The sequence below is a fragment of the Nomascus leucogenys genome, unplaced genomic scaffold (assembly GCF_006542625.1).
Source record: "Nomascus leucogenys isolate Asia unplaced genomic scaffold, Asia_NLE_v1 000623F_62508_qpd_obj, whole genome shotgun sequence".
NCBI lineage: Eukaryota > Metazoa > Chordata > Mammalia > Primates > Hylobatidae > Nomascus > Nomascus leucogenys.
The window spans coordinates 2,618-12,597 of record NW_022096772.1 but is presented as its reverse complement, the minus strand read 5'-3'; the positions used below and the strand labels follow the sequence as shown (position 1 = coordinate 12,597).

At 55.1% G+C, this 9,980-nt stretch overlaps 1 pseudogene; it reads left to right on the top strand.

The window, feature by feature from the left end:
- Nucleotides 1-9,355: 9,355 nt before the first annotated feature.
- Nucleotides 9,356-9,662, top strand: LOC115834042 (annotated as a pseudogene).
- Nucleotides 9,663-9,980: the final 318 nt, after the last annotated feature.

The window sequence follows — 9,980 nt, the reverse complement described above, 5'->3', positions numbered from 1 at the left end:
ATCACCTGAGGTCAGGAGTTCTAGACCAACCTGGCCAACATGGCGGCGAAACCCCATCTCTACTAAAAATACAAAAAAATTTAGCCGGGCGTGGTGGCGCACGCCTGTAATCCCAGCTACTCAGGAGGCTGAGGCAAGAGAATCGTTTGAACCCAGGAGGCAAAGGTTGCAGTGAGCTAAGATCACGTCACTGCACTCCAGCCTGGGTGACAGAGTGGGACTCCGTCTCAAATTAATTAATTCATTAATTAATTGTGCATTATAGTCTTTTGTTTGTCAGTAGAAATTTCAAGATTCGCAAGAGAAGTTACATTTTAGACATGGTAGCCCCCTTGGTGGTTCTTATTAAACGGGGATTCATTTAAATGAAATAATAATAGCTACAATAAGCTTCATTGTAGTCATGTTGATGTATTTTTAATGTGATCCTTAGTTGTAAATTGAAGCTCAGTTCCCACATCAGTACTTATTCCCTGCTGAAAGAGCGCCGAACAAAACTCCTTTTCTTCATCGAACACAGCCCTATGTTCTCCGTTCATCTCCCACTGTTTGGGGATATTAATGGGACATGAACACGCTGCCTCATTATTGCTGGAGGGCTCTGAGTCACAGCTTCCACAGATGATGAAGCATCAACGTAATGAATTAATTTATCTCAGAGCATCGCTTCTTGTTTGAAGACCATGGGAGGCCTTTAGCATTTGCTTGAGTAATAGATTGTCTTTAGTTCCTGATTTTTTTCTATTGCTTCTAAGAAGAGACAAGTATACAGTAATGCATTGGAAATCATCGAAGCCTTCTAAGTCTTCATTTTTCCTTCTTTCAGTTCCCATTAAGTAAATCCATTGAGCTGCTCCACAAAGAACACCACGGATATTAGAGGATATTTGCCTCTAGAGATTGCTACCAATCCCTTGCCTCTCTGGGTTCCTAGGAGAACTGACATGTGCAGAAGGCGCCCAGTAAATGTCAGTTTAATCGCTTTGGCATTGCCAGATTTAGCAAATAATTTTTTTCTTTACATTTTTTTAATTTTTTAATTTTTTTTTTCCAAGACGGAGTTTTGCTCTTGTTGCCCAGGCTGGAGTGATCCTCCTCTCTTGGCCTCCAGAGTAGCTGGGACTACAGGTGTGCACCACCATGCCCAGGTAATTAAAACATTTTTTTTTTTTGTAGAGATGGAGGTTGTATCAGTCCGTTCTTGCATTGCTATAAAGAACTACCTGAGACTGGGTAATTTATAAAGAAAAGAGGTTTAATTGACTCACAGTTCCACAGGCTGTGCAGGAGGCATGGCTGGGAGGCCTCAGGAAACTTTCAGTCATGGCAGAAGGCAAAGGGGAAGCAGGCACATTTTACATGGCTGGAGCAGGAGGAAGGGAGAGAAGGGGGAAGTGCTACAGGCTTTTTTTTTTTTTTTTAAATTTTTTTTTGCACACAAAAACAATAAACATTTTCTAAAAATACATACAAACAAAAAGATGCGTATCAAACATATTAGGAAGGTTACACATGGGAAGTCGGGGAATAGAAATGGGGGGTGGGAGTTAAAATAAGGTAGAGACGGACTTTATGTGGATCAGTGATAATAACTCAATCCTCTATTTGACAAAGAAGAGGGAGAAGGAAGAGGAAGAAAAAGAAAGTGGGATAAAGGATCAAAAAGGGAGGAAAATAGAAAAAATTAGAGTATGACTCCAGGGTAGACCTGTTTTGTTGTCACTGAGTTGGTTGGTTGGTTTGTCTGTTGTATTTTTCATGTTTCGCCAAGTTGGCCAGACTGGTCTCAAACTCCTAGCCCGAAGTGATCAACCCGCCTCGCACCCCAGAGTGCCGGGACCACAGGTGTGACCCACCACGTCCAGCCCCCACATTGCTTCTGGCCTCCATGGTAGACCTCCCAGACGGGGCGGTCGGGCAGAGGTGCTCCTCACTTCTTCCCAGACACGGGGCAGCCGGGCAGAGGCGCTCCTCACTTCCCAGACGGGGCGGCCGGGCAGAGGCGCTCCTCACTTCTTCCCGGACGGGGCGGCCGGGCAGATGTGCTCCTCACTTCTTCCCGGACGGGGTGGCCGGGCAGAGGCGCTCCTCACCTCCCAGACGATAGGTGGCCGGGCAGAGGCGCTCCTCACTTCCCAGACGGTGGGTGGCCGGGCAGAGGCGCTCCTCACTTCTTCCTGGATGGGGCGGCCGGGCAGAGGCGCTCCTCACTTCTTCCCGGACGGGGTGGCTGGGCAGAGGCGCTCCTCACTTCCCAGACGGGGCGGCCGGGCAGAGGCGCTCCTCACTTCTTCCCGGACGGGGCGGCCGGGCAGAGGCGCTCCTCACCTCCCAGAGATAGGTGGCCGGGCAGAGGCGCTCCTCATTTCACAGATGGGGCGGCCGGGCAGAGGCGCTCCTCACTTCCCAGACGGGGTGGCCGGGCAGAGGTGCTCCTCACTTCCCAGACGGTGGGTGGCCGGGCAGAGGCGCTCCTCACTTCCCTGACGGGGCGGCCGGGCAGAGGCGCTCCTCACTTCCCAGACGGTGGGTGGCCGGGCAGAGGCGCTCCTCACTTCCCAGATGGGGCAGCCGGGCAGAGGCGCTCCTCACTTCTTCCCAGACGGGGCGGCCGGGCAGAGGTGCTCCTCACTTCCCAGACGATGGGTGGCCGGGCAGAGGCGCTCCTCACTTCCCAGACGATGGGTGGCCGGGCAGAGGCCCTCCTCACTTCCTAGACGGGGCGGCCGGGCAGAGGCGCTCCTCACTTCCCAGACGGTGGGTGGCCGGGCAGAGGCGCTCCTCACTTCCCAGACGGTGGGTGGCCGGACAGAGGTGCTCCTCATTCCCAGATGGTGGGTGGCCGGGCAGAGGCGCTCCTCACTTCCCAGACGGTGGGTGGCCGGGCAGAGGCGCTCCTCACTTCCCAGATGGGGCAGCCGGGCAGAGGCGCTCCTCACTTCTTCCCAGACGGGGCGGCCGGGCAGAGGTGCTCCTCACTTCCCAGACGATGGGTGGCCGGGCAGAGGCGCTCCTCACTTCCCAGACGATGGGTGGCCGGGCAGAGGCCCTCCTCACTTCCTAGACGGGGCGGCGGGCAGAGGCACTCCTCACTTCCCAGACGGGGTGGCCGGGCAGAGGCGCTCCTCACTTCCCAGACGGTGGGTGGCCGGGCAGAGGCGCTCCTCACTTCCCAGACGGGGCTGCCGGGCAGAGGCGCTCCTCACTTCCCAGACGGGGCGGCCGGGCAGAGGCGCTCCTCACTTCTTCCCGGATGGGGTGGCCGGGCAGAGGTGCTCCTCACTTCTTCCCGGATGGGGCGGCAGGGCAGAGGCGCTCCTCACTTCTTCCCGGATGGGGCGGCAGGGCAGAGGCGCTCCTCACTTCTTCCCGGACGGGGCGGCCGGGCAGAGGCGCTCCTCACTTCCCAGACGGGGCGGCCGGGCAGAGGCACTCCTCACTTCCCAGACGGGGCGGCCGGGCAGAGGCGCTCCTCACTTCCCAGAGGGGGTGGCCGGGCAGAGGTGCTCCTCACTTCTTCCCGGACGGGGCGGCCGGGCAGAGGCGCTCCTCACTTCTTCCCGGACGGGGCGGCCGGGCAGAGGCGCTCCTCACCTCCCAGACGATAGGTGGCCGGGCAGAGGCGCTCCTCATTTCACAGATGGGGCGGCTGGGCAGAGGCGCTCCTCACTTCCCAGACGGGGCGGCCGGGCAGAGGCGCTCCTCACTTCCCAGACGGTGGGTGGCCGGGCAGAGGCGCTCCTCACTTCTCTGACGGGGCGGCCGGGCAGAGGCGCTCCTCACTTCTTCCCAGACGGGGCGGCCGGGCAGAGGTGCTCCTCACTTCCCAGACGATGGGTGGCCGGGCAGAGGCGCTCCTCACTTCCCAGACGATGGGTGGCCGGGCAGAGGCGCTCCTCACTTCCCAGACGGGGCGGCCGGGCAGAGGCGCTCCTCACTTCCCAGACGGTGGGTGGCCGGGCAGAGGCGCTCCTCACTTCCCAGACGGTGGGTGGCCGGGCAGAGGCGCTCCTCACTTCCCAGACGGTGGGTGGCCGGGCAGAGGCGCTCCTCACTTCCCAGACGGTGGGTGGCCGGGCAGAGGCGCTCCTCACTTCCCAGACGGTGGGTGGCCGGGCAGAGGCGCCCTCACCCCAGGGGGGGGGGCAGAGGCGCTCCTCACTTCCCAGACGGGGTGGCCGGGCAGAGGCGCTCCTCACTTCCCAGACGGGGTGGCCGGGCAGAGGCACTCCTTACTTCCCAGACGGGGCGGCCGGGCAGAGGCGCTCCTCACCTCCCAGACGGTGGGTGGCCGGGCAGAGGTTCTCCTCACCTCCCAGACGGGGCAGCCGGGCAGAGGCGCTCCCCAATTCTTCCCGGATGGGGCGGCCGGGCAGAGGCGCTCCTCACTTCTCAGACGGGACGGCCGGGCAGAGGCGCTCCTCACTTCTTCCCGGATGGGGCGGCCGGGGAGAGGCGCTCCTCACTTCTTCCCGGATGGGGCGGCCGGGCAGAGGCGCTCCCCACCTCCCAGACGGGGCGGTGGCTGGGCAGGGGCTCGGGAGGCTGAGGCGGGCAGAGCACTCGGCGCCAGGAGCTGGTGTGCAGCGTGGCCAACATGGCGACCGCGCGCCTGCAGCCAAACGAGAAAAAGCAGGCAGCGTGGCGGCGGCGGCAGTCCCAGGCAGTCCGCGGCGCGGGCAGCAGCGAGCTGAGTAGATTGCAGCCTGGGCCACAGAGGGAAAGAAAAAAGAAAGAAAGAAAGAAAGAAAGAAAGAAAGAAAGAAAGAAAGAAAGAAGAAGGAAAGGAAGGAAGAAGAAAGAAGGAAGAAGAAGAAGAAAGGAAGGAAGGAAGGAAGGAAGGAAGGAAGGAAGGAAGGAAGGAAGAGGGAGGAAGGAAGGAAGGAAGGAAGGAAGGCAGGCAGGCAGGCAGGCTGGCTGGCTACAGGCTTTTAAACCAACCAGATCTCATGAGAACTCACTATCACGAGAACAGCAAGGAGGCACTCTCCCCCCATGATCCAATCACCTCCCACCAGGTCCCTCCCCTAACACTGGGGATTATAATCGGCATGAGATTTGGGCAGGGACACAATCCAAACCATAGCAGGGGGTCTCACTATTTTGCCCAGACTGGTCTTGAACTCTTGGCCTGACAAGCGATCCTCCCGCCTCAGCTTCCCAAGTCTGTGATTACAGATATGAGCCACCACATCAAGCCAACATAGCGATCGGCACTCTAGCCTGGGCGACAGAGGAGACTACGTCTCAAAACAATTATTAATTAAATAAATAAATAAATAACCCCATACTTTCTGCCTCTGTGGCTTTGCCTGTTCTGGGTATTTCGTGTGAATGGACCCATGCATTTGGTGGTCTGGGACATTTAAACGCTCAGCCCCTTGTCGGCCCATGGCCTCCGGATTGGATGGCGCGGGCTGGGTGTGTGCGGGGTGCCCAATCCCTCCGGAACATCTGGAGTGGCCACGTGCAGGTGCGGGCGGCGGCGGCACAGGGGGCAGCTGGAGGCAAGGAAGCCCGGACGTGGTGCAGGGGCTGCCGACATGCCGGCTTCGATCGCGGGCGCCCAAATTCAAGACAGCCCTGGTGACATAGCAAGAGCCTGTCTCTATAAAAAATTAAAAACTAGCGAGGCATGGTGGTGCATGCCTGTGGTCCCACTACTCGTGAGGGTGAAGCGGGAGGATCACTTCAGCCTCGGGGTTTGAGCTGCAGTGAGCTATGACTGTACCACTGCGTTCCAGCCTGGGTGACAGAGTAAGACTTTGTCTAAAAAGAGAGAGAGAAAGGGAGATGAGAAGATTTATGCTGCTGACTTTGAAGATGTTGGATGGGGAGCCAAGGAGTGCAGGGAGCATCTAGAAGCTTGCAAGGGGCAAGAAAATGGACTCTCCTTTAGGACCTCCAGGAGGAATGCAGTCCTGCAGACCCATCTTAGACTCTGACACCCCCAAATTCTAAGACAAGAAATTTGTGTTCTTTTAAGCCATTAAATTCGTGGTAATTTGTTCCCTCAGCAATGGAAAAATGATACAAGGGGGATATAAGTAAAAAGCAAAGAAGGAGATGTTTTGGTGAGCTGGAAGCTTGCCCAGCTGGGAGAAATCTAACAGAAATTTACTTGGGACCAGTAACAAGGATAAGGAGCCGGAGAAGTCTATAAGTCAATAAATGGGCAGATAAAAAGGGTCAGAGAACATAGAAATGGGCAGATTTCCAAGAACTGAAGAGAATGGATATATTAGTTTGCTGGGGCTGCCATAACAAAATGGCGCACACAGGGTGGCTTAGACAACAGAAATTTATTTGCTCACAGTTCTGGAGGCAAGAAGTCCAAGACCAGGGTGCCTGCTGGGTTGGTTTTGCATGGCTGCCTTCTTGCTGTGTCTTCACATGGTCTTTCCTTGGTGTGAAAACATCCCTGGTGCCTCGTTTTATTTATTTATTTTTTAAATAAAAAAAAGAGACCGACAGGAGCTCACTATGTTGCCCAGGCTGGTTTCGAACTCCTGAGCTCAAGCAATCCTCCTGCCTTGGCTTCCCGAAGGGCTGGGATTACAGGCATGAGCCACCACGCCCGGCCCCTGGTGCCTCTTTGTGTGTGCAAATTTTCTTTTTCTTTTCTTTTCTTTTTTTTTTTAAAGACGAATCTTGCTCTGTTACCCAGGCTAAGTGCAGTGGCTCGATCTCGGCTCACTGCAACCTCCCCCTCCCAGGTTCAAGCGATTCTCCTGCCTCAGCCTCCCAAGTAGTTGGGATTACAGACATGTGCCACCACACCCAGCTAATTTTTGTATTTTTAGTAGAGATGGGGTTTCACCATGTTGGCCAGGCTGGTCTCAAGTGATCTTCCTACCTCAGGTGATCCTCCTACTTTAGCCTCCTAAAGTGCTGGGATTACAGGTATGAGCCACCGAGCACGGCTCTAAATTTTCTCTTCTTATAAGGACACCAGACAGATTGGATTAGAGCCCATCCTAAAGGTCTCACTTTAACTTAATTGCCATTTTAAAGGCCCTAGCTTCAAACACAGTTGCCTTCTGAGGTACTGGAATTTTGGAGGGCATCATTTAGCCCATAACAACTGGGCTGATGAATTGAGGGACAGCCTACAGAATAGCTGGTTAGTGGTCTCGCTTGGAGACTAAGGCCATTTGACAGTTCAACACAATGTGAAGCAATCCGGGATTGCAGGCCAGACTGGGAACAAAGAACCTTAGGGTGACATTGGCGATCATTTGAATAAGATCTGTAGATTAGGTAAGTGTATGATTTCCGTGCTTATTTCCTTGTTTTGATCATTGTACTATGGTCATGTAAGATATCAATATTTCAGGAAGCTTGGGTGAAGAGTATGTGGTAACTCTTTGTACTATTTTTGCAACTTCTTTCAAAGTCTGTAGTTATTTCAAAATTAAAAATTAAAAATCAAGGCCAGGTGCAGTGGCTCATGCCTGTAATCCCAGCATTTGGGAGGCCAAGGCCAGCGATCACCTGAGGACAGGAGTTGGGGACCAGCCTGGCCCACATGGCGAAACCCCATCTCTACTAAAAATACCAAAATGATCCGGGCATGGTGGCGCATGCCTGTAGTCCCAGCTACTCGGGAGGCCGAGGCAGGAGAATCGCTTGAACTTGGGAGGAAGAAGTTGCAGTGAGATCGCACCACTGTACTCCAGCCTGGGCAACAGGAGTCTGTCTCAAAAAAGAAAAAAGAAAAGAAAAGAAAAAAAAAAGTTAAAAAGCAGGGCAAGGCGCGGCGGATCATGCCTGTATTCCCAGCACTTTGGAGGCCAAGACGGGTGGATCACGAGGTCAGGAGATCAAGATCATCTTGGCTAACAGGATGAAACCCCATCTCTACTAAAAATACAAAAAAAAAAAGAAAGAAAAAGAAAAATTAGCCGGACATGGTGGCGGTGCCTGTAGCCCAGCTACTCGGGAGGCTGAGGCAGGAAGCTCCGTTGAGCCCAGGAGTTTAAGGCTGCAGTGAGCTATGACTGTGCCACTGCACTCCAGCCTGGGAAACAGGGTAAGACCCTATCTCAAAAAAAAAAAAAAAATGTGAAGAAAAAAAGAAGCAAGAAGAAAATGAGTTACATGAGGTGAGAGACTCTGCAGTGTCTGTTGCTTGGGTTCCCACTGACACTCCACTTTTAGGACAGTGACTGGAAGCTGGGAGCTCAGCATATGTTTTGGGAGGTGATGATCGTTGAGGCACAAACTGAAGAGGAGAAGGCACACTGGGCCTCATCTCGCATTCATAAAAGCCCTCGCATTGTAACTTTTGACATTCTCTCTAGAGGAAGTCACACAATCAGTACAGTGTATTGCGTGTGTTACAAATATGAATTCTTGGCCTGTAAACAGTTAAAACACATTGCCATTTTGGTAACTGAGTTTTGCTATCCCTTCATTTCTTTTCCCCCTTTTTTTTTGTTTTTGAGACAGAGTCTCGCTCCGTTGCCCAGGCTGGAGTGCAGTGGTGCCATCTCGGCTCATTGCAAGCTAATTACAATACTTTTTTCTTTATTTTTTTGGTAGAGATGAGGTCTTCCTATTTTGTCCAGGCTGGTCTGGAACTCCTGCCTTCAAAGGATCCACCTGTCTAATTCTCCCAGAGTGCTGGGATTACAGGCATGTGCCACTGTGCCCGGCCAAATGCACCCTTTTTTATTAGTGTACAATTCAGTGGTTTTTAATATATTCACAAATTCATGGAACCGTCACACCTGTCCAATTTCAAAATGTTTTCATCACTCCAAAAAATAATCCCATATGGGAGGCCGAGGCGGGCAGATCACTCGAGACCAGCCTGGCCAACATACTGAAACCCCGTCTCCACTAAAAATACAAAAATTAGTCAGGCGTGATGGCGTACGCGTGTGGTCCCAGCTACTGGGAGGCTGAGGCAGGAGAATCGCTTGAACCCGGAGGCGGGGGGTCGCAGTGAGCCCAGATCGCGCCATTGCACTGCAGCCTGGGCGACAGAGCGAGACTCCGTCTAAAAAAATCTAATTAATTAGTAAAAATAAATATAAATAAATAATCCCATGCCTACTGCCTCTGTGGCTTTGCCTGTTCTGGGTATTTTGTGGGAATGGACCCATGCATGGGGGTGGGCCGGGCACCTTTCAAACGTTCAGCTCTCACGACGGCCCGTGGCCTCCGGATTGGACGGCGCGAGCTGGGTGTGCGAGGGGCGCCCAATCGCCCCGGAGCGTCTGGAGGGGGCAGGTGCAGGCGGTGGCGACTGAGGGGCTGCTGGAGGCCCGGGACGCCCGGGAGGCCCGGAGGTGGTGCAGGAAGCCGCAGACCACGCCGGCTCCTGATCGCGGGCGCCCACAGCACGGACATGACGGGCTGGTGGCCGGCGTTGTCGCGCGCGGCCCGGCGCCACCCGTGGCCCACCAACGTGCTGCTCTATGGCTGGCTCCTCTGGGCTGGCGACGCGCTGCAGCAGCGGCTGCAGGGCGGCGAGGCCGACTGGCCCCAGACGCGGCGCGTGGCCACGTTGGTGGTGACCTTCCACGCCAACTTCAACTACATGTGACTGGGCCTGCTGGAGCGCACGCTCCCGGGTCGCGCCGCGCGCCGTGCAGGCCAAGTTGCTGTGCGACCAGGTGGTCGTACGCCCATCACGGTCTCGGCTTTCTATGTCGGTGAGGGGCGGGGAGGGGACCTGAGGGGTGCGACTTGGTATTGAGGGACTAGAGGCAGGGACTCGGGGATCAAGCGGCTGGAAGGAGGGCGCTGCAGGAGCCTGGGGACCCCGGCGGGAGCCGGGGCTCTGAGACCTGGGCTGCTTCAGAGGCCTGGAGGGCCAGGACAAAGGCTGGAGGCTGGGGTGTTTGATTGCGAGAAGTTGCGGGAGGCACTGGCTGGGGAGCCGAGAAATTGGGGAGCCAGAGGTCCACCAGGTCAGGAATTTAGAGGACTAGGGTCGGGGCTCAGACTCTGGGGTTGGGTATAGGCCAAGG